General features: G+C 42.2%; 1 non-coding gene across 1 annotated transcript; it reads left to right on the top strand.

Annotated features, from left to right (window-relative positions):
- Positions 1 to 8,376: 8,376 nt before the first annotated feature.
- Positions 8,377 to 8,449, top strand: TRNAT-GGU (transfer RNA threonine (anticodon GGU)). The gene has a single exon. It is a non-coding gene; the product is annotated as a tRNA-Thr (tRNA).
- The last annotated feature ends 17,238 nt before the right edge of the window (positions 8,450 to 25,687 follow it).

The raw sequence follows: 25,687 nt of genomic DNA, 5'->3' as shown, positions 1-25,687 counted from the left end.
ATAATTATTAAAAAATATTTTAACATCGAAACATTTTGAGTGTTTTCCAAAGCTTATAGTTCCGTAGTTCCGTGTATCACGACCGCCAAAATTCCTACAGGGAAAACTTCGATGACCTTTTGTTTTTCCATGGCCATGGCCCAGGGGCGTAGGAACCATGGGGAACCATAGGAATTTTGCTGGGAGGGGCAACTAATGTTATTGCCCCCTCCAACTTTTTGGTCTGTTGAAATCTTCAAAGAGCTCAAATGCTCATTTTAAACTCATATAAAGCTTATAGAACCACAACTGTGTTTAAATTTCAGTCTTTTCCCACCAATTTCCATAGTAGTAAAAAGTACACATGCACTCGGAGAAGCTACACTCCATTAAAATTTCAAAACCATTCTTTAGACCCCTTTTCGTTTATCTTTGCCCCCCCACCAACTTCTAGAACGCTCCTACGCCCCTGCCATGGCCAACGGTTTATTTTTTTCACAATGGACGTTATTCTTATTGATTTGGGAATAAAGTACTTTTAGAGCCACAATTTTTATCTGCTGTGGCTGGGATCTCGAGAAACACTTTCTTGAAATCATGTATCGATGCTTACATCTATCATTGGTCGGTGGCGTCACCTATCTTTGAAAGAAATTATATTTTTTAAATATTGTCTGCTTATATACTCGAGCAAGTCGTTTTGAAATTCGGAGAGGTAGGACGTATCGTTGTTCGTCTCTGTCCTTTCTCTCTTCTTTCTTGCTCTAATTTTTTTTTCGGCCTATGGTCTTCTGCTACTTTAGTTAGTTTTCTCGCCAGTTCCCTTCCCGTTATTAGTCGGCCATTTCTGGCGGACCACATGGCTAAGAATCTACTCAGATGGAGGTAGGAGATGAAACCGACTTTCAGGAGGTGGGCCGCAACAGTCGCCCGTTAAAACGGACAAAGGCGACTCACGAGAGGGACCACTCGTACCCGAGGGACGCCCTGCGGTTTTCTGGAAGGAAGGAGGGGGACCGGTGGCTTCCTCCCCCGTCTAAACCAATTCGCCTTAAAGGGGCTGGAAAGTGGGGTTTTGAAATCGTCTAGTGACGTAGTATCTCCAAAAAAATCCGGACCCTGCTTTATTTTCTTTTTTCCCCGCTTGAGGAATTTGGCTCTGACGGAGATGTTTTGAAAATAGTGAGGAGCGACCCGAGAGAGACAAGTGACAGGTATTCATACGTGATCTAAGATATTCGGGCCTTCGTGGACGTGGTTTTGGTTCTAGTATTTTAATATTTATTTAATTATAATGAACGAGTTTATTTCAAATAAAAAACCGGAAACGTGATGATACGAAAATATCTCTTGTTGGTGAATTAGATAAGTGGGAAAAGGCAAAAGAACGGTGGTTGAGTACTAAGGTTTATCAAAATGCTCCAGTGAAACCAAGGCCCTGAGAAATTAGCTTCGATTCATCTAGCGTTTTGTTACAAAATTCGATGAAACTCGCAAATAATGATTTAAAAAATTACGAACACACTACTACCCAAAGACCTTATCGCTCAAATGAATTTTTCGTGAAACATTCGTTGTTCACTAAACTAATTCTTAATAAAGATTAATGGAATTTTAAAACTTCCTACGAGCTCAGCTAACACTAACCAAGACCACGCTGGATTACGTCATACAAAAATCCCAACACAGCAGTGCCTGTTTACGTCTTCGCGAACTTGAGAAAAAGTAGTTCTACGCGCCAATTTTCGTTTCAGATGACGTTTTTCAAAACCCCACTTTCCAGCCCCTTTAAGCCCTCGCAGGCCGGCGCCAAATTCTCGGAACTCGGCACAAAGAAGCTTCACGAGCAGGCGATTCAGCATTTTGGAGAAGGGGTTCACTTTCAACCCCTCCCGCAAGGGGACCTCTTGGTCTTTCCGAAAACAGAAGATCAAGCAGCTATTATTCGCTTTTCGCGCGCTTTCGGCGAATTCAAATTTGAGGTAGAGGAGTCTACCCCCGCTTCGACGGTGGCCCTTCGGCGCATCATACACGTTCCATCGGATTTAAAAAAAGGAGATATAGAAGACGCGCTTCGCGAAAGGAACGTGTTGTTTAAGTCAATCCGACATTTGGGAGGTCGTACCAACACATATGTCATTGGATTCCCTAAGAACAATATTCCTACGAAGATCTTTCTATACAGCATGAGCTTTGCGGTCTTGGAGTATCACCCACGTCCCCTTCAGTGCTACAAGTGTCGTCACTACGGTCATATCGCGTCGAAATGCCGCACTCAGGTGACCCACGAAATCTGTGCTACGTGCGGCAAGGATCATGCTTTTGATCCGGACGCTAGGTGCACGTCCATTGAATACTGTGTCAACTGCAAAGGGTCACACAGCTCGAAGTCGGCGGCCTGCCCCACGCTAAGGAGAGAAAAAAAGGTTCTAGAGGTTCGTCGCACAGAGGATGTTACTTTCCGGGAGGCAAGAGCAATAGTCCGGCAGGGGACATATGCTCAAGCGGCCACCCGCCACAGGAGTCAAACCCCTCGCCGTCTTCCCAACCCAGTGGCGCTGCGGCCCCGGTGTATCTCACCGCTGGTGACCTCTCTCTACTCACCGTCCAGTTGGTGGCTGGTGTTGCAGAGCTCTGTGAAAAACTTCATGGGCAATCCGACGATAGGGAAAAGTTGAAATCCTTTGTGGCGGACTTTACTCACAAACTGATACCGGCTCATTCGGCACCCAATGTGTCAGATTTCCCACCGTTTTCGTCTTCTAAACGGCCCCCTTATGACTCAAGTTCCTCTTAATGTTCTCCAATGGAACGTTCAAGGTGCTCGGGCGCGACTTCCAGACATTCTCCATATCTTTGGGGAGCTTCATCCTACCGTTATAGCTTTACAAGAAACATTCATCTCGGCTTCTGCCACCATCAAACTCCACTTCGGCTTTTACGATATTTTTCGGGCGGACCGACAAACTTTCCCTCCTCCAGCGACCGGGGAACGTGGTGGGGTGGCGGTCTCGGTTAATAAGCCTGTACAGGTGATTCGTCTGCCACCTCTAGTTTGCGACGGCGTTGAATCCCTAGTTTTAAAACTTCTCTTCCCTTTGGGGTGGATCACGCTCTTCAACATTTACGACCCCAGGGGTAAGACACCCAAAGCATTTTTCGATCAGCTTTTTCGTGGCGTGGACGCTCACAACTGCCTGTGGGGCAGCAATAAAACAGACGCCGCGGGCCGCCGCATTCAAGCTTGGCTGGAGGACAATGACCACATGGTCCTTCTTAATTCTGGTGAAAACACCCGACTCCCATGTGGGGGCACGGAAGGTGTGCTCGATCTTGCTTTCGCTAGCCGAGATATAGCCTTACACCTCCCTTGGGCAGTTCTGAACAGTGGGACCAGTGACCACCTCCCAGTATTACTCGGAAAGTTAGCAGGGATTCACTCCCGTCGCAAAGGGGTCCAGCCTTTTGGAAATATAAAGAGGCGGATTGGAAACGTTTTCGCATCAACCTGGATGCCTCCCTGGACGAAGATCCCTTAACGGTCGAATCGGCGGAGCGTCTCCTCTATCAGGCGGCGTCAGAAACGATCCCCACTACAAGGGGGGTGGCCCCTCAGCCCCTCGCCCCCTCCTTGGTGGGACTCCTCTTGCGCGGCCAAAGCCAAGACTGTCCAAGCCGCTCTTAGAAAGGCTCAGCGCTCCGGTTTTTCTTTTGATCAGATTTCCTACAAGAACGAACGAGCTCTTTTTAAACGCCTCATCAAGGATAAAAAAAAGGACAGTTGGAGACAGTACTGTGCCAGGCTTCACGCTCACACTTCTATGACCCAAGTGTGGTCTCAGGTTTGATGGCGCAAAATGGGGTCCTTACCTCGTAAACTTCTCACCCTTAACACTGGCGCTGACTTACTTACGGACCAGAAGGAAGTCGCGGAGTTTTTGGCTTTGACTGCCTGCTCTGACATTCACCCTCCTCCGGCGCTTCGTCCTGACCAAGAGTATATCTCAGCTTCTTTCCTGGCTAGCCCACCTACCAGTTACAATGCTCCTTTCTTCGAAGAAGAACTCTATGGCGTCCTCTCCGGTCTACACAACACCTCCCCAGGGGTGGACAATGTATCTAATCTGATCATAAAAAAACTCTACCCCGGCCTATCGTGTGGCACTCTTGGCGCTCTACAACCGCCTCTGGGCTGAAGGGGTGATGCCTTCGAGGTGGAAACACGCTATCTTACACCCGATCTTGAAGCCGGGGAAATCTGCTACGGACGCTACCTCTTACAGGGACATTGCTCTTCTCCCAAATCTGGGGAAAATCTACGATAAACTGGTACTTGGTCGGCTAGTCTGGTATCTACAGCTCAACAAGGTGCTCCCTCCGGAACAATCGGGTTTCCGAAAAGGTCGTCGTGCCACTGACAATGTGATTCGTCTCGCTTCTGCGGCCAGCTGCGCTCTGGCCTCCAATAAGCATTGCCTAGCGGTGTTCCTGGATCTCAAAGACGCATTCGGGAGTGCCCACCATCGCGCGCTCCTCTACAAACTCCAAAGTTTTGGCCTGGAGGGCAACCTGCTGCGGTGGGTTGAAAACTTCTTGGCGGGTCGCACTTCTCAAGTTCGCGTCAACGGTGAATTTTCGGCAACTTTCCCGGTTCAGAGAGGACTTCCTCAGGGCAGCGCCATTAGCCCTATCCTATTCAGTGTCATGCTGGATGGGATTCCTCCGCTCTGCCCAAAGGCGGTCGATCACGGGGAGCACGCGGATGACATTGCCGTCTGGACCAGCGGCTTTGACTGGGGGAATCTTTTCCGGACTATGCAAGTCGTTCTTGACAGGATCACGGACTACGGCGCAAACTGGGGACTCAACTTTCAACCTCTCAAGTGCAATTTTATGACCTACTCTCGCGACAACGTCTTTCCGGCGGCCCTCACTCTCACACTGGGCCATCAGCCGCTCACTAAGGTATCCACCTACAGGTACCTAGGTGATCTTTTCGATGACCGTCTCTCTTGGATTCCCCATATCGAGGACCTTTCCTCCTCTTCGATGAAGAGACTAAACCTCCTGCGAGCGGTTTCGGGTACCCAGTGGGGTGCAGGTCGTAAGGTTTTGCGGCTTCTATATACACACCTGGTACGCTCCAGACTGGATTACTCCAGTCCCCTTTACGCGTCGGCACCCGCTTGTGCCCTCAAGAAACTAGATAAAATTCAAAATGCGGCCCTTCGAGTCATCCTCGGGACTCCACCGTCTTCTCCTATCAGTTTGATGGAGGCCGAAGCGGCCATTCCGCCCTTAAGCAACAGGAGAGACTATATGGACCTAATCACCCTTGCTCCATGTGGGGCGGCGGACACTCCGGACTTCTACCGCACTCTCCTGCGCCGGGACCTTGCTTCCTTGGAGATTTTGGAGCATCGCTTCCCAAAGAACAGGCTGCCTTTTCTACTTAGAGCTTGGCGCCTGGCTTAGGTCTGCAATCTTTATTGGCTTTTCCACGTTACTAGTCGACACCTTGTCACTGCGGCGACCCCACCATGGATGACAATAACTCCAAACAGTTACGGCAGCTGTTTTTCGTAACTCTCGAACCTCACGCGAAGGACGCGATGGTTTTCTACACGGACGGTTCGGCTTCCCCCGATTCAGAGGTCGCGGGTGCTGCCTTCACAATTCCCTCCCTCAACATTGGTGCGGTTAATTTAGTGGACTCAGGTCATCCTATCAATCGGGTCGAGTTATTTGCCATCCAGATGGCTCTCTCCTACGCGTCCACACATCTGCGTTCGCCGGTAGTTGTCTGTTCCGACTCTAAAAGCGCACTCACCCAACTGCTAAGTCGGTCGATGGATCGGGTGGCCATCTGTAACCAGGAGCTTTGCGATAAATACCCGTATCCGGTTTCTCTAATCTGGTGTCCAGCACACGTGGGAGTTCCCGGAAACGAGACGGCCGATCGTCTCGCCTCGGTCACTGGGCTCCAGCGCCCTTCTAGAGTGGACTTCCTCCTCCCGTCTACTCTTGTAGAAATAAAGAGTGCGTGTCGTCGGGCTCTCTCAGCTAAGTGGAGTACGTACTGGCAGACCAGTAGGGTAGTGCGGCCTCTTCGTGAGGCAAAACCCTTTCCTGGCTCTAGTACTATACTTAACTTGAAACTCTCGCGCAAGGACGATACCCTTCTCTCGCGACTAGGTTGAGGTCGCCTTCCCACAAACGCGACTCTACACCGGTTCAACCTCAGTGTGACGGCCGCTTGCACTCACTGTGGAGCTATTGACGATGCTCACCACATCTTATTCACCTGCCCCTATCACACTGGGCGTCGCCCAGCTCTGGTTTCAGCGCTCCAGAAGCGCAATCTTCCGAATACTCTAGTGGGAGTTCTTAAAGCAGTACATGGAGGTCATATGGACATTATTATTGCCACCTGTGCTATTCTGCGACGTGCGGTGCATTGACATTCTGCTCGGTTTCCTTATTTTGTGTTCCTTTGTTTTTGCTGTAATTCTACCATTTATACAGTGTACTTCGAGCTTTTTATTATTTTTCTTTTTTGTTTTGTTTGTTTTTTAATTGCGCGCCTGGTGTGAAGGCCCCCACTATATACACCAAAAACTTGTAAACCTTTATTCCGACCCCCCCCTGCTTATATACTCTGTTCACGCCAGTGGTAGATGGCGCCACTATCTGAAATTATTACCACCAGGATTGGACATAAGGCACTAGTCACGGCATTTGACTACTGAAATAAATGCTCTGACTACTAAAATTAATCGAAATCTGGGGGCTCATTAGCCAATTTGACTAGTGAAAAATGTACCTAAATATTCATAAATAATATGGCGAATATGGTGTATCATAAACTCATCATTCCCATTTTATTTAAAAAAAATTGTGATCGGCCAAAAGTCATGTAACTCAAGTGATAATAAACTCTTATTTTAATTCTGACGGGTCAAGCAAAATGTCCTTCTGGTTTTTATACCCCTGTTTTTACCCCCACTAGTCAGTGACTACTAAAATAAATTAAGATACGAGGCTCACTAGTCAGGCTGACTACTAAAAATATATCCTTATGTCCAACCCTGATTATCATGGCTTGCGGTACACGACACCACGGACTAATGATAACTTGTAAGTGATTTCAAGAGAATGCCCCCCCGCCATCAACTACAAATTGTGGCTCTAGAAGTACGATAATCCCAACTCAATGGTTATTCCTATTTCCTCCAAGCGGCGGCTTTTGGTAGCTGATGAATAGAATTGGGAAAACAGACGATATCTTAACAGGGTTTCCAGGCATTTTTGGCTCTAATTTATTTATTTAAAACCCAAACATTTACGGTAACCCTGAAGACTGTTTTGCCATTTATCATCCTTTGATGTAAAAATAACCATAGGTGTATGGAAACCCTGTTAAAATATCGTCTGCTTAACCAATTCTATTCATCAGCTTCAAAAATCCGCCGCTTGGAGGAAATAGGAATAACGTCCATTAAAAACCAAACTTTTTCAGTATTCAACATGGCAGATTTTATAGAAACAGCAAATACAAAATTTAAATATTTAGTATTTTGGAAAAACAAATAATTAAATAATTGGATAAATGCCTGTACAGAATCATTTGGAACATTTGGGCCGAATTACAATTAGCTCCTCCCCTTCCAACGATTCTGCGGTCCCTTAACATCTTAGAGATTACCTCAGTAACAAACCATTAAGGCAAGTGTCAGCTCGATGTCAAGTCGCTCTTTTTTCAATAGATGTCGCTATTGTCGACATCAAAACAAGATAGTTAAGCTACATTTTGACCCAAAAGGCGATACTTATAGATACTCCTAGCGTTGATTGAATCATTTGTAAATTGGTCAATAACATATATTATAGTAAATTTAAACAGTAGTTTTTACATGGGATATATAATTTTGGTTAAAGCCCACTAAATAGAGTATAAGTTGTCTAAATATAATAATCTACAATGGCTCTCTGACGACGTTATCATTTAGCTATTTTGAATTTTATCTTTCTTGGACATTAATAGATGGCACCACGCCCTCCGGTGACTGAACAGAATCTCGACATAAAAAATCGTGACAAAATAAACCGAGACACTAAAATCCCGAATAAAAAAATCCCGATAGGCTAATAAACCCGAATTATAAAATCTCGATAGCCTATAAATTCCGATGGTGGTCAAATCTCAACGGCAGTGAAGTGAGCGGTTAAGAATAAACAGTATGTCTCTCAAACTCGTCAAAGGACCATAAGGCGGTGACATCCCAATTTATCAGATATATAAATAAATTAGTTGACGTAAAATGCTACAGCACCGTCAACAACGGGTTAAATGTATCCCGTCAATAATGTGAACCAGATCGAGTCATTCTTAAATTGGCCTCGGTAGTCCAATGGTAGTGGCGTTGGGACGGTAACCCAAAGGTCGTAGGTTCGATTCCTGCCCGAGGTGATATGATTTTTCTCAGTCACTCTGGTATGGAACAATACGCAGAGGTATTCCTTGGTTTAAAAATAAACTTCTAATTATCAGAGATATGCCTACGAAATCGATCGAGTAAGAGGTGTATCTACCTACTGGCGTTGTGTAGAACGTAAAAGTGGCTATATCGACGGAACGGACTAAGAGGGAGGTGATGAATAACATCAAGGAAAAAGCTTCAAATCGAGACATCGCTTTACCTTCAGTAAGTGGCATCTAGGAGCAACAAACACAACACCCCACACAAGGAGAACGCAACCCGTCAAAAGTCGTGGATTTTCTTGTGTACGTTTTTCATTGGCTAGACGCTTTAGCGCCTGCTGCCGTCGGTAGGGGAAAATTTGGAAATTGTCTTCCCCCCCCCCGCCAGTAAAACGTTCATCGTAAAGGCTCGTGACGCTCGTCCAATGAAATTCGTACACAACCCTTCGTTAGCGTGTTTAAAGGCTAGCTGCGTTCTCCTTGTGTTTGTTGCTCCTAGGTGGCATGAAGAAAGTTGCTCTACGTGCTAGACATGTAGTGGACGCAGGACGTTCCACCTTCTGCACCTATTAGTCTTGAAGATTTCACTCCTTAAGTGGTCCGAAGTTCATCCAATACGATAGTGGAACAAGTTTAAACAGAATAGTAATTTTTGCAACTGATCGCAATCTCGAGTTGCTTTCAAGAAACACTCATTGGTTCGTGGATGGAACCCTCAAGACTTTTCGTCCTTTGTTTTCCCAAATCTTTGCCATTCATGCTAGGCTTCCGGCGTCATCAACGATCGTGTCATTGGTTTACGTTCTTATGCCAAAAAGAGATACACCGATGTATAAACAAGGCCTTCGACAACTGAATCTCCTCAATCCCAATTTATGCCCCCGAACTTTGATGAGTGACTTTGAGACCGCAATGCGCACGGCGTTTACAGAAACTTATCCAAATATAGTTACTCATGGCCCGCAGTGGCTTTACCAAAGGGGGGGGGGGTTCCGTGTCCAACCCCCCCCCTGGGTATATCTTTGACTGTACTAAATTTTCACCCCCTTCTCGACCCCCCTCTTAACATTCACATACTTCGACCCCCCCCCCTTGAGGAATTTCTGTCTACGCCACTGCTCGTGGGTGTTTCTTCCATTTTATGCAATGCCTCTGGAAAATAATTCATCAGAATGACGAGCTGCAGACTTCGTATCTTTATGAAGACAACCCCGATTTTGCCCTTAATATTCGCAAATTGGGTGCTTTAGCCTATGTTCCTCCTGACGACGTGATAGATGCATTCAGCGCATTGATGCAAACGAATTTTTATCAAAAAAAGGCCGAACTTACAAAAGACTTCGTAGAATATTTTGAAGACACGTGGATCAGATGTCCGGATTCTCGCAGACCTGGTGGTCGAAAGTAGCCAAAAGTGAAACTGTCCTGGAATCAGTACGACCATAAGTAACATAAGAACAATAAGTATGACAATTAACGAGATTTACAAACAAACTGATTTTCATAGTTATAGCGTAATCAAGATATTTTCTCAGCACAGAGCCCTCTAGTGTCTAAAATACGCGAGACTTCCGCTAAACCGAAACATCTGGATTCCGTTAGATAGGCGGAATATTAGGCTAAAATGATAAAAAATTAAAAACATTTTTCTCGGCGCCACGAGCTCATGTTTTTTTTATCACGCATGATTCTCACGCGGGCTTCCAAACAAAGCCAAAGCCCCTCGCGACTCCAGAACGTGCTTTCCGATATTAGGGTTACATTTTTATCAAAAAGTAGTCATCCAAAACGGTAAGTCGCGAGTCCAAGTCACAGCTTGAAGAGAGTATCAGTGCCGAAAAACGGTTCGGTTAAAAAATTAGCATTAAAGCAATAGGAAGTGTCATACTTATTGTTATTATGTTACTTATGGTACGACGGTGTAAATGACGGTCTACCGGGAACCAATACTGCAGTCGAAGGATGGCATCGCAGATTCTCCTCTCGTATACAATCATGTCTACCAACAATTTGGCGTTTCCAATGAAGATGGAGCAGAGCGGAAATGAACTTAGAGTTTAGTAGATTATTGCGGGTGTCACACAGCCTCAAGGATCGAAAAAATACCACTCAAAAGCACAACGTATCAAAAATGTTGTTAGCACATACGAAAATGTATCAATCCATGACTATTTACGAAACATCACACACAACTTTGACCTCCAAGTGTAATTGTAAACCATTTTAATTATAAATAAAATTTTCGTTTGTCGTGATTTTTGCAAGTCGGGATTTTTATCCAGGCGAAAATTTTCACTTCGGGATTTTCGTGTCGGGATATACGCTGTCGAAATTAAATTTTTCGGGATTCTATCCATAAAGTCGCTTTTTTTCGAAAAATCGGATAGTTTCATGGCCATCTCTAATAACAGGGGCCTTTTCATAATACAGGTGGCAATGATAGAGCCGACAGTTACTTTAAGCAGCGCCTCTAATGTAAAAGCCACAGGATGAAGCGGATTTATACATTTTTAAATTCTCATTCCAGCTCCTTGCGATGCACTTACGCCATCTGTGTTCAAATTTAAGCGTAATTCAATTTGCTTCTACGTATTGAATCAAATTAGAAAGCTCAAAGATCTACCGACAATTTGGGGCTTAATTCTTTAGAAAGTCCTCGAGAGACAATCCACTTAAGCGGCGGTGTTATTTAAAAAGCCGTTACCATAAAATATCTGTTTTAGCAGCGAAACAGCGAAATTCAAGGAAAAAACTCAATACAAACGCTTACGTTTACTTCCACTTTTAAAGGCTGCTTACACTGATTATTAAGAAATATTTTGATTGCATAGTTTAGCAACACAAGGGAAAAGGTTTCGCAACTTAGACTGAAGTTCGGTCAGCTATACTCTGACCATGGAAATGAAAATATTCTATTGTATCAGAATTCTTGTTGGTTAAAAACATCGATTTGATTAAAGCACGTGCTTGTCTTTAAAAAAGCTTTAATAAGCGCTTAAAGGGCATATAACCTACAAAGCAATCTTTATCGAAGATCCCTTAAATTTTTATAAATTTCCCTGTACAGTGGCGCCAAACGTTTTTAAAGCCAAAGGCAAGAGCGGAAAGAGCTGCAAACGTTGGTTTTAGACACCAAATACCTGATGTTATATTCCCTTTAAGTAAAACCTATTCAAGAAAATTGCCAAGAAGTAATAATTCCGGGAGCCAGGACCTGCAAGTTACGGTTTATACAGTGCTTGTTGAAATAATGGAAACTTTTCACCTGTAAACAGAACGTCGTGTTTCTGCTAAGCCTTAATATGTCAAAAAAGCTACCTGGTTAAAAGGGAGCGCCATGGGGAACGCTTGTTGCTGCCGTAAAGGTGAAAAATTTCCATAATTTTAACAAGCACTATATAAACAGTAACATGCAGGTCCTGGCTCTCAGAAATACTTCTTGGCAAATTCCTAGAAGATGTTTTAATGAAGGATCTATTGAATCATCTCATAATTTCTTGCCGGTTTTGGGCGATCTCGGAGCACCCGAGAGCGGGAAATGGAACACGCGAAACTTGATCGGAGCAGATCCGAGCACGCAAATGGAACATAAAATGTGTAACAGAGCGATCTACAGCGCTTGAGAGCAGTCAAATGGAAAACGCTATAACAATACGTTTGTAACGAACCAGTCGCGGAGAAGTTCAAGTAAAAAATTAAGTAACGTACCCAGAATGTGCCTGTCTCACGTAATTGACGATGGACTTTGGTATAAGCCCGTGAGACGGGGATGTGCCGGTTCGGGTACTTTCCCTGGTAGAGACGTTGAGCAGCCAAAGCATTGCCATCCGCTAGTTCTTCCGAAGTGAACTCCATTGTTGCAGTTTGAAAGTGCTGAAAAATCGCGGTCCGTCACGACTTAAAATACTGTTTAAGTTTACTTTTTTACGCTTGTTACCTCGATTTGCTTACAAAGTCCTTTTTTACCTATCACACAAACCCAAACCTTAATGTTCCAGTTTCCCTGCTGCTTGGTTTTGCGCTTGTTGCAGCCTACCTCCAGGGTCTATTAGGCCACACTTTGAAGTTCTCTGGCGCTCTTTTCACTCATCGTAGGAAAATGGGGAAAAAAACCGGCATACTTCTCAACTCACCCACTACAGCTCCTTACAATTTTTGCATAACCTTTTGAAACACCCTGTATATAATCCAATACCACCTTCACTTTAATGTATTTTTTACAAATTTCATTGGACGAGCCTTTACGCTGAACGTTTTACGGGCGGCGGGAAGACAATTTCCGACGGCAGCAGGCGCTAAAGCGTCTGACCAATGAAAACTGTACGCAAGAAAATCCACGACTTTTGACGGGATGCGTTCTCCTTGTGTGGGGTGCTGTGTTTATTGCTCCTAGACTCCATGGTGTCCGTGATGGTCGAGTCAGAGTCGGAGTCAGTGTTGAGTCGACGAAAGCCCTTAAATAGGCCGTTGAAATTCGTTTCTCACTTGACAGAAAAACGGTTAGTGAAATCATAGTCAGAACCGACCCTTTACTGACTATTTTCCAACTCTGCGCCGACTGTAATGATCTGTATCTATATTCTGTAATATTTAATTTAAATTTACCGCTTTTATTTTGGAACTTACGGGAGAGTAAACAGTTTTTAGTTTTAGTTCTAAGCAGTAGCGGCGCTAAGGTTTTTTCACAGTTGGGCTAATTATTTTGTGGCCCCTAAGAATTTTGTGGCCCTTACAACCATGGAGTGACTCCTTATAAATTTTCCAGGAAGCGAGAAGAGCAAGGTCGTTTTCTTGGTGCGGCTCTCTTCGCGTTTACTGGACCCCCTATGACCTTGTATCCGACCTGGAGGGGACACGTGCACGCCCGGGGTATTTCCCTAAATTCCCTTTCTTTTCTTTCTATTGTCCATTCAACTTTCTCCCAATTTCCGCTCCCTTCCTCCCGAATCTATCTGTTTATGGTCTACTATCTTATTGAGTAACAAATTGATTTTTTCCAGTAAAATTTTTCTTGGCAATAAAACAAATTTCTAGAGATAAAGAAAATTCATAAATTCAAATATGGGGCCTCTTAATTATAAATATGTGGCCCTTTTAATATAAATATGTGGCCCCTCTCAGAAATGCAGGGGGGCTAAAGCCCACTTCAGCCCACCCTTAGCGCCGCTACTGGTTCTAAGAGGATCATGGGATAGGGAGATACGGAAGTACAGCATTGTTTGTAGAAGTCATGTAAAAATCTGTTAATAATTAAAATAGGTTTTATTATATTAATACGAAATACCCTTAGTGATTAACATAAACACTACACCGACCATCTCAAATTTAACAAGTGAGTTGGACCCTTATTTCACTCAATCAACCCCGTAGCATTCTAAATTCTTCTTTGATATTTTGGCTTTTTGGGTACGCTACTTCTTCTACAGCCAACGTCAGTTGAAAACTTTCTATTTTCAAGTCAAAAACTATATTGGTAATAGCATAAGTGGTGGTAATAGTCACGTTACTTTGCATTTCTCATTTTCCTAGTGTATTGAATTACTTAAAATAAATAAAAATTATATAGTTAAGCGCCATTGAGGAAAATAGTTCTACCCTCTTACCAACAAACGATAAAACCTTATGTTTCATTTCTTCACGGCCAAACCGATACAATTCATTTCAAGTTTACAATCTATCAATTATCCAGCTCTGGTTTTTGAATGGAGATGTCGCAGTTTGTTGTCTGTATGATTTCAGAGCAGCCTGACCACCCTCATCAATACAAGTCGGTCAGTAGCTGTCGGGCAATTGCATTTTTGAACTCGGAGCCGCTTACAGCCGACTGTTAAATAATAGTAGGGCGGATGCGAGAAATCGTAAACTGACATTGTAAGTGATGAAATGTGGTCAGAAAATTTAAATACCGGTGCTCCAAGCGTAATCAGGACAGCCTACTACACCACAATACGTCGGGCCTACTTCGACATTGCGACTCACGGCCGACTAGAAATCAGCCAGGCGGCTTGCCGTTACATTTCGTATAGTTTAACGCCAACGACCCGAGCGAGTTAGCCGACCCAAATTTTGCTGCTGCATAGGGATGACTAACTTACTCAAGAAGATTTTTAGCGTTGCCCCCAATCCACCTAACGCTCTAGCTAAGGATTCTACAATCAATAAATTAATAATATCATTCACTCTTTTTAGCGCTAACGGTTGGAGACTGATTCAACTTTGAATCGCGCAATTGAAAATTAATTTTAACCCTGGTGGACAAATTAATAAACCAATTAACTGGAAATTGTTAAAACTCTCCAACAAAAAAGCTCTTATTGGCCTTGTTGAATTACCGGCTGTGAATGGTAAATAGAGCGATGGGAAATTATTTAAGCTGGCCACTTTTGAAGAAGAGCTGCTTTTTTCTCTGACGGAGGCTTAGCTCCAAAAATTTAAATATAATAATTTATTAATTTTCGTACATCCCCTTTTGATTACACAAAACAAAATGGTAATTAAAGGGAATATAACCTCTGGTATTTCTGTCGCCCTCCAAGGGTTCCAATATCGTCCGCTGCCTCCCATGGCTTTTCACACCGACGGCGCTGATAATCGCTGATTGTGAAGGGAATAAAGGAAATTGATGGGGTCTTCCATAAAGAACGCGTTGGAGGTTCTATTCCCTTTAAAATACCTTAATTAACGCATATTGACGTATTTTTCTGTTAAATAATTTCGAGTACACCTCAGGTTGGACAGAAGTATAAAAATGTAATATAATTATAAAAAGTTTAGGCTACTGACTTTCGGAATCGACCTACAGTTGAAATCTAAATTTCACCAACTCCACCTAATATTGCCAACTCTTCGAAAATAGCCTCCGTCTCATAGGGCTTAATTATTAACAGGAAAATTTTTTATTTAGTTTTTAGTAATTTCAACGCGTTCTTTATGAAAAACCTGGAAAGCCCAAAGATTTAAACGATTGATTACCTTAGCAACACACCATTAGGTAGTGTTTTTGCTGTGGGAGTTTGTTCAGAGTCATAAGACAAGTAGTGATAGTGAAGTAACAATGTCGAAAGGGCATGGATTCAGACTGCTTTCATATAGCGTTTCCCATTTGACTGCTCTCGAGCACTCTAGATCGTTCTGATCAACATTTTATGTTCCATTAGCGTGCTCGGATCTGCTCCGATCAAGTTTCGCGTGTTCCATTTCGCGCTCTCGGTTGGGCCGAGATTGCCCAAAACCGATCTGCCGATTTCAAGATCGAGATCGGAGCAAATTCAAATTACTAGCAGATGAAGAACAACAAAGCGCGGGAACATGCTCATGGAATGTTCCATTTGCAGTTTTATTCTAGTCAATTGGGGCGAGATCTGTGACGTCTGAGACAGATTCAGAGCGAATCTTGAGCAATAAAATGGAAAACGCTATTAGTTTAGCTGATTATATTTCGACGGAATTGGAGGGTAGGCTTCGGTTCTCTGACTTAAATTGGCAGCTTAAATAATAAAGTTGTCGACGCCGGGTTTAAAGACTGTGTTTCGGCTGAATCGGCTACCTGTTAAATCTTGCGTAAAAACTACAGACTTGAAATTAACAGTACACTCTTTGACGGAATGATACCTATGTGCGTTTTGAGCGCGGCCCGAAGGGAAGCGGTTGCATGTAAATGCTAGTCCATGGCCAACTTCGCGCGAGTGTAGTGAGGGCGCGAAGTTGGCCATGGCTAGTCAAACGCGTACCCAAGAGAAGCCGTTGCTATACAATACTAATCGAGGCCGGACAGAAAGGAAGGGGTTTGTAATGTTTTACAAGAAGTTGATGATAGAAAGAAATTGAAGTTATTGATTAGTTAAACAGAAGTTTCATTCGCCGTCTTTACAGTTATAATGCCCAATCGTCGGTTTTATTTATTATCTCCCTTTTAAAACGGGTACTCTCCAGTTATTTAACGTTCATAATCCTAATACAAAAGCACGTGAATAATCCGAATACAAATTAAGAAATAGTCAAGAACATTAAAAACTTAGACGACCACCAATTTAGCCTAGATGGCTTCTTTGTCACTCGGAAATACTTTCTTATTTAGCAAAGCCTGTAAATTAGATGGAGTTGAAAGAACCTCAACAGCTAAACGTGGCTAGCGAAAATGGTTTTTACAGCCCTCACGACGGCTCTGCGGCTGATTGTCTTCATAACTTCGACCTTCACGTAATTTGAGAAGGCGTCGATAAGCGCTAGTTAATCCTTGCTTTGGTATTGGAAAAGATAGGTTGCAACGCGTCCCCATGGTTCGGTCGGAACGTCTCTCGTTATCAACGTCTCCATCGGTTGATTGTAGAGGTATTTGTTGCACGTTGTACAATGTACATGATGAGTTAAAAGGAACCACCTATGGACTGCATTGTAAGCCAGATTTCCCGCACGGTACTGACGAGTCCTAAATAGGACGAAACCGGTCTACCGTTGGAATTTCTCTCTATTTAATTTAGTTTAGTTTTTCACTCGAAGATCTATTTGGTCCGAGTTTCGCGTCTTTTTGTTTGCTCGAAGGACTATCGGTACGAGCTATTAGTAAGTTTTTAAATTTTTTCTAATTTGTTTAGGGTTTAGCTTTATTATCCCTTTTCAAAATGAACTCATTCTGTACAATGTACATGCTTTACTGTACCGGTCGATATCGGCATTAATATTCGGCCTGTAGTGCCCTTCTTCGACACTTTTCAATTCCTTGGTGTCCATCATGAATTATGTTGAGGACTTTGGCTCCGATGCTCTGCGGAACTACAATTCTAGACCCTTTCAGAAAAAGTCCCTTTGCTTCGGACAGTTCTGACTTCACTGGCGCAAATGCTGCCGTGTTGTTGTCTGATGACTTCCAATTGCTGAGTCACATAGGGTCTTTGCTTGTTTCCTATCTCAGTGGGTTCAACCTCTTGGAAGTGATCAGTAAGGCTTCTATAACAGAGTTAACGTTAATATGCGCTTCCTCAGCAAGGTTTTTCTCGGCGTCTTTCACTGGAAGCCTTGCTCTTGAGAGTGTGTCTGCTATTATCAGTTCTTTCCCTGAAGTAAATTGAACGTCAACTTGAGCAACAGGCGTTGTAGACTCGGTGGAACTTCACCAAGAACCCTTTTAGTTATTGCAATCAACGGCTTGTGGTCTGTCTCCAAAATTATATTTGCTCTATTAATATAACTATGAAATCTTTGACATCCGTAAACTTTCCTTTTCAATTTGAAAGTATCTGGTTTCGGCACTCGTCGGAGAAGCGAGGCATTCTCTACAGGTTTCCAAAATTCGCCATGTTTTTGTAGAAGGACCGCGTCGATTCCATAACTCGAAGAATCCGTAGAAACTTTAGTAACCTATATGTTGGATCATAATACTGTAGTACAAGTTCACTGGTCAAGACGTCTTTAACGTACTATTGCCACTCTGCGTCATGTTCTGGAAGCCATTGACAGAGTCTACCTTTTTTCAGGTTAATTACTTCGCATGTGCAGACAGGTTTGGTTAAAATTTACCACGAAGTTAACCATTCCCAGGGCTCTTTGGACTTCAAGTTCTGCCCTAGTTTTCGGAGTAGGCATACTGGCAATTGCTTTAACTTAACTGGGTCTGGCTGCTCAGTCTTTTTTTTTAGAATTTCACCCATGTACGAATGGAAATTCGCATTTATCTGGGTGGAGCGTTACCTTAGCTTCTTGTAGATGCGTCCCCAAACAATTACATCATCGTGTAACGGCCATTGAAAATCTGGTAGAACTATTTGAAGAGTATTTCTGGTGCGGAAGAAATACCAAAAGGAAGTCGCCTAAAAGCAATATCTTCCGTACGTGTGTTAAACGTTGTTAACAATTGGCTTTCTTCGTCTAAAGGAATCTGGTAAAACCCCGAAGCCGCGTCTAATTTATAGAAATACCTAGCTACTGAAAGCTCCGCTTCTACATCATCTTTAGTACACACTCAAAACTTACTGTTGAAAAAACAGCAAATACGGTTAATAACTTACAGCACTGTCTGTCTGTGGGTCTGTCTGTCTGTTTGTCTGTCTGTCTGTTTGTCTGTCTGTCTGTTTGTCTGTCTGTCTGTGGGTCTGTCTGTCTGTGGGTCTGTCTGTCTGTCTGTCTGTCTGTCTGTGGGTCTGTCTGTGGGTCTGTCTGTGGGTCTGTCTGTGGGTCTGTCTGTGGGTCTGTCTGTCTGTGGGTCTGTCTGTGGGTCTGTCTGTGGGTCTGTCTGTGGGTCTGTCTGTCTGTCAGGCCTGCGAACGCGTTCGCATTTTCGGTGCAAAGTGTACGCAGTTTCTTGAGATCTCTGCGTTCGCAGTTTCTCGAAGGGTTGGCAAAACCACCGTGTGACGGTGAGCGTTAACGGATTCATTTGCGGTTTGGTTTGGATTGTGTTTTTTCGCTCACCGTCGTGACGGTTTGGTGCATTACGTTTTTGTAATGTTTATGCGTAGGTTGTTGTATTTGTGTTCTGATGGTTGCGCATGTTGAGTCTGTTGTGTTTGTATGGGCGTTTTCTCTCCAACTTCTTCTTAATGACTTTGGGACGGACCGAGTGCTGAGTGTAATGCTACCTCTCAACGTCCAATGGCAGGGTTTCCAACAGTTGTACACGGCATTCGTCTTAGTATCAATTTGCGATCGCATCGGGCGGGATTTGAACCCGAGACCTCCTGCCTGACAGGCGGACGTTCTACCACAGAACCACCGACACTTGTTACGCTTCACTGAAAATTAGACCTTTAGCTTTATCGGAAGCGTATTTAATAGAGTACGAAATTTTGGTTTAATTGAAATAGAATTGAAAATGAAATTATTGCATCGAAGAAATTCTAATTTAGCGTTTCTCTATTGATTAAAAACAAATGCGCAACCCAGGTTTCGAACCCAGGCCTTTCGGCTTGGCAGTCGAGCGCTCTACCACAGAACCACCGATAACTGCTTAGGTTCACTGAAATTAAGACACTCATCTAAAGCATAATAGGTAATAAAGTCTTTTTTTATGAATGAATTTATGAAGGCCTAATCTGTTTTTTTACGAATGAAATTTTAAAGGTTAAATCTGTTTTTTTACGAATGAAATTTTAAAGGTTAAATCTTGTTTTAGCTCAGTCAGCCGAGATAAGAGGGTTAAAGGGTAGACCCTGTGGGTGGTCCACTTTGTTAGTTTTTTGTTATTTATTTACGGGTATTCTTAACGACCTATATATAGTTGTGTTAATTCAAAGAAGATAATTTAACGTTTATTGCTTTAAGAGCGGTTAGTCAAGTTGCTCTCTGTGCTTTGTTGATGGTAAGGTTTTTGCTTCTTGTAAATATATTTGGTGTGGATATTTGGATATCCACGATTTCTAACGCAGTCAATGATTTCCTGGGTGTGTGAGTCATTATATGATATTGGAAATTGGACGGCATTGGTCTTTTTCATGCGGTATGTGTCACAACGTCAACTGGAAGTCTACGAGTGTTGAAATAAAATGAGCGTTAAAGATGCGGCAAGTATTTCGTAAGCAAGAAAAATACAATTACCATCTGTAGATATTTCTTTCATTAAAATTTGCTTCGTATTATATTCAACTGATAAACATGTACTGTAAAAAGGGTTAAATTCAATTGTGCACTGTTTTAGTAAGTCTAACTCGCTGTTGTAACTACTTAATTTATAATATTCTGAATAAATTAAACTCGATTGTTTCGTCTCAATTATTTAAAACTAAAATTAAAATTTTATACCGGGCAGGGTTTGAACCGAGAATACGTTTTTCGTCAATAACTCTGAATTGCGGAGATATCTTTGGGGATCGTGTCGAGAAATTAATACCACTAGGGACCATTCTTCCGAGGAGAGGTATATTTTGGCTTGCCAACTTGTTATCTGTTATAAACGGCAAGCGCTAGTATATAAAACAACTAATTATTATTTAGTTGTCAAAACATTTTTTAAAATCGTACAAGATTCCTTTTAGTTTTAAATATAATAATATCCGATAAAAATATTTTTATATACTCTTTTGTTTAAGTAGCACCCCACGCAAAATGCTATATTAATTACAACCCTTGTTCATCGTGTGCTTAATCATTTGAAACCAAGTTAATAGTTTTCTTTCCTTTGCTTTTCCCTATAACTCTAAACTACAAAGGCTCGAGATAAACAATTAAACATGATTGACTAGAATTGTAGTCATTTCTGATATTTTCGACCACGTTTTTATGTTGAATTAAGAAAATATTTTGTCAAAGTTTTTGTTATAATAATTGATAAAAAATTTATATATTTCTATCATGAATTGATTAATAAAATATTTGTAAATTTTTAATAAGGCCTAAACCAATGTGATAATGGTTTGATCCGTAAAATGTTTGATGGAATTTTAAGGTTGTGAATAGGTCCGGTACTAAATACGTTTGATAACTAGAACTACGGCAAACACTGGAATTTTACCGTAATAAATACGTCTGGAATGAAGGTTAAATAAACAGCAATACTCTGTAAATATAACTTTATCTTGCTGTATTTTTAAAAAGCAGAGTGTCCAGTAAATTTAACAGGAAGCATGACAATAAAGAAAACAGTCAGAGTTGGTTTTGAAATTAACAGCATTCTGCTGGCATCTATGCTGACAGCAGATTACTGTAAAATTTACAATAATATTTTTCTGTGTGTAGGTATTGGATAGTGCTCCCGGCGTATAGCATCATTTAGTGGTCCTGGGTCTAAACAAATCCTTAGTTTTTGTTTGGTTTTTCAACGATTACAAACAGACTGATATTCAATTTATCAAGTCTATATAGGCGAGGGGTAAGACACTCTGCGAACTCGTTGTACACTGCCGTACCTTTGACAGTGCTAAATGGAACTCGCGAACTCTTGGAAATCCATACCCTTAACAGTGCTAAATGCACGAACTCGGTGTACAAGTTATCTGAGAGTGTCTTACCCCTCGTATATAGGTAACTCTTCTTTTAATGGACCTTTAAGATGTTGCATTCAATATCCTATACCTTTGAAGATCTTTGGATAATCTGTCGATACATGGTTTTTACACAATCCTAGAGGATTTGTGTGTATTAGTTTCGCCATAAGTCTATAATATTATTCCATAAGTTTGTCACTTTTTAATTAGTATTTTACTGAGAGCTAGTAACGAAGTGACGTGATGCGTTAGCAAGCGGACGCAAAACAGCGACGAAGACCATTATGTAGTCTGTCTTGTAAATAGCTCTCAGTAAAACTTTTGCATGGGAAGAATAGGATATGTGACACTTATGTTACAATATTATACACTTATGGTTTCACGAATGGTGTCCGACGCCACCGCCGGTGTTCAACGATTTCTCGCGGTACTTTAGAGGTACAAAGACACATGATACGTCAATCAATTACAATCATGTCTTCGCCGGCATTGTATAATATGTTGTCCACTCTTGAGGAGGTCACTCGGTGTCTTGATGGTGGTGACTCATTTGATTTAATTTATTTGGACCCGCGGAAAGCTTTCGACACGGGGCCACATTCTCTACTTATTCGTAAACTCGAGCTTTTAGAGGTCCCCTCTACGATTGTAAATTGGATTTCTGAATTCTTGACTGGTCGCTCTCATCGGGTTGTTTTGGGGGGTGCGCGTTCTTCTTGGTGTGAGGTGACTAGCGGTGTCCCCCAGGGTTCGGTTTTGGGTCTAACTCTCTTTGTAATCTTCATCAATGACATGCCCCTAGTTGTTAAAGAGTCTTTTCTGAAACTATTTGCAGACGACAACAAAATAGGCCGCAAAATTTCGTCACGGGGTGACTCGAAGTCCCTACAGGATGACATCCAAGCTCTTGAGCAATGGGTGTCTTCCAATAGCGTGGGTTTCAACGCCTCTAATTCAATGGTACTGCATTGTGGGGATAAAAACCCCTGTTTTGGGTACCGTTTGGGTGGTAGGCTAATTGAGGCTCGAACTGTAGTCCGTGATCTTGGGGTTAAGCTCAGTGGCCGTATGTTTGGAGCTACTCATAGTCGTGCTGCCGCGCTCTTTATTTACTACGCCGTTCCTTTTCGCATTTCAGTGTTAAGTCGTTTACAATATTGTACAATGTATATATTCGCCCTCATCTCGAATACTGCTCGAGTATTTGGTCGCCCCATCTAGTCAAAGATATTGAGCACATCGAGAGAGTACAAAAAAAAGCCACGAAATTGGTTAATGGCATGCGTACTCTTTCTTATGAAGAGCGCCTTAAACGCTTAAATTTAATGTCAAGAAATGACCTCATTGAGACGTTCAAAATTATTCATGGTCTCTACAATGTCCAATATAACGAGTTTTTTTAGGTCAAATGGTCTGGGCGCAAAGCCCCCACAATTGTCAAAAAGCGCTGTAATAGCGCGCAACGCCGTGTGTTTTTCACACAACGGGTTGTAAATGATTGGAATCAGCTCCCGACAATTGTGAAGGTTAAATCCTCAGCCTCAGCGTTCAAGACCCACCTTGATAAGTTTTGTGGCTGGTAAATAAATAAAAAACCAAAAATGTTTATATATATATATATATATATATATATATATAATCTTCTATCTGCTGTATACCCATATTGTGTGTCACTTTCCTTCATATTGTTTCTCTTGTTCGTATATTTCGTGTTTCAGGGCTCAATAAGTGTATTTCACTTTCTTTTCCTGACTAATAAAATTATTATTATTATTATTATTTGTGAGATCGGGGCCCCAGAAGTGGGGCATGGGCCCATTTTAGTAATTGTTGGCGATTTAATTTCTAGCGTAAATTAAATTTTTGTTAATACTGATTATTTGTGTACTGTTTTTTCGGTTGCGTTAACAAATTTTAATTTTAAGTGAGCTTTCTCCGCGTACGCGCTATTGTGGTATTTGAATTTCGTACCAATTGATACAGACGCCATCTATCTTCAAAACAATTCATTTTCTCCCCCACGGCCAACTTTGACACTCGCGCAAAGCGGCCAACCCTTTCGTTGAAGTTTCTATGATAACCTACGAACAAAAATATATCTCGGCGTTGAGAGCCCCTAGCAAAAAATTATTTTTAGAATAGTTTTTACATTGAAGCCAATATAAAAACGAGCGTGGCGCTGAACGCCAATAGTTTATAGCATTGTTTATAGCGGAAAAATCCTTGTTTATGGAATTTCGGCGAATGGGTTGGCCGCTATTGAGCTAGTGTCAAAGTTGGCCGTGTCTCTCCGGTCTAAAAAATATTTATGACGTCACGTCTAGATTTAGTAGCGATCAGTGAGCGAATTTTGTAATTTTTTATGATCAGGGCTGCCAGTTGGGCGGTTTTCCAGCCCAATTGGGCTACTTTCGACAGTCATTCACGATAAATTTATCGTTGGGCTGTTGGGCGATTTTTTGGGCTAGTCTAAAGACTCCTCTCTTTGAACTTCGGGATAGGGTTAATTTTTAGCAATTAACGGAGTTTATTCTTCTTTATTATTTCACTCTGAAAAAACTATCGTTTGCAATTATGTGTTACAACTGTTAGCTAGACGGCTCTCCAAGGGGTCTATACATATAATACATTTTTATAGTGGAATGTTTCTGTGCAGGTGCATGTTTAGTTTTCCTCTTAAATGCTGTCCTTATTGCTGGCCCTCAAGGGGTAGGAGTGTTCAATAACTGGTGGTTCTACCGGGGACTCGTGGTCCTGCTCTTGTAACCCATAAGGGCGGTGGCGCACTGGGAGATGTTAGCTCCGAGAAAATGGTCCTATTTCCACCTCCGACTTCAGTCAGGTGTGCGCTGGTAACTGAGCTTCGGCTCAGGCTAACGGAGAGGGTCCGGGCAAACTGGCCGCCTCGGAGGCACAGTTTTCCCATCTCCCAGCCTTTTGGTGTCCACCGGGATATCCGGTTCCAGCTGTGGCGGGTTAAACGGACCGCTGTGTGCCCGTTGTTTCCCTTTAGACGCTCTTTCTGAATGGTTTGACTCTCTACCTACGCAGGTAGGGTGACGGCTGGAGTTGCTATATAGCATTCACTCTCTATCCCACAGCTGTGCACGAAGTGAGAGGCTGGTCATCCCATTGTTGCACCTTCTGCTGGGTTGAGTAGCTTGCGTCAAAGGTGAGTCCATCAGTAGTAGGGTACTACTACCCATGCTGGTTTTGTTACCTGGTTGGGCTTGTGGACGCTGGCGTAGGGCTTAATGATGATAGACCTCGGGTGGTGTGGTTTAAATCTAACCGGTACACCGGGCTATAAATTCTGACACATGGCCTTATTGCTCATTTCTACATACAAATACCCTAATAAAGTAATATAGGGTCGGAAGTCGGGGGAAAATAGGGGAGGGGTTAAGAAAGACTGGAATACGTTTTTAGGTCATACTCATATTTGCGATTTATTTTAGAAGTCTTCGCCTCTTCAGTCTTCGACTTACGTCGTTTTTATTTTTAGTATAGGAAATGCATGGGATTAGACTTGTTAGAAAGCATTTTATACGTCAGGTTCGGATTGTCAAGACTTTGGGATAAAAAGTTATCAATTTATCCCTCCACCAAGTCTATTAGAATTTAATATTTCCATTTACGAATGATGAATCTTGGTATTTTCCTACATCAATAACAGGGTTGCCACAAAATTTTGAGATTCGTATTCCCTGACCATTTAAGAGATTTTCCCTGACTTTTTAACGCCAAACTTTTTCGGTAAAAAGTTTATTGCAATGTGGAAAAAGTTAGCCAAACTTAAATAAATGATAATCATAAAATTTGACATAGATCCAGAGTAAAATTACCTTGAAAAAGTGCCAAGATAAAATTGAATTCCGACTTTTCCCTGAATTTTTACCAATTCTTTAAATTCCCTGACGTTTTAGGCCCGTTTTCAAATTACCCTGATTTCTCTAACTTGTGGCAACCCTGAATAAACAAAAACTCCATTAAAATAGCTACTTCGTAATTTTACTCAATGAATGTTTAATAATATTTTCTATTAAACCTAAATATTCCTTAAATATTAAACGAGAATATAATTTTTTTAGCTTTTTCTTATAAATATTTACGTTTTAGGCTACTTTCCAAAATTATTTGGGCTGAATTTTGGGCTAGTTTAAAATTCGCTGTTTTATAGTTGGGCTAGAAATTGGGCGATTTTTGGAACAATTTGGGCGTCATACCGAAAATATTTTCTGGCAGCGCTGTTTATGATATCTACGGATAGTATCATATGACTAAAACCAACCAAGGGGCTAAAACGGAGATG

The sequence above is a fragment of the Leiobunum rupestre genome, chromosome 4 (assembly GCF_980474605.1).
Source record: "Leiobunum rupestre chromosome 4, qqLeiRupe1.1.hap1, whole genome shotgun sequence".
Lineage (NCBI taxonomy): Eukaryota > Metazoa > Arthropoda > Arachnida > Opiliones > Sclerosomatidae > Leiobunum > Leiobunum rupestre.
Note: the sequence above shows the minus strand (reverse complement) of the source record. Positions and strands in the feature narration are given on the sequence as shown.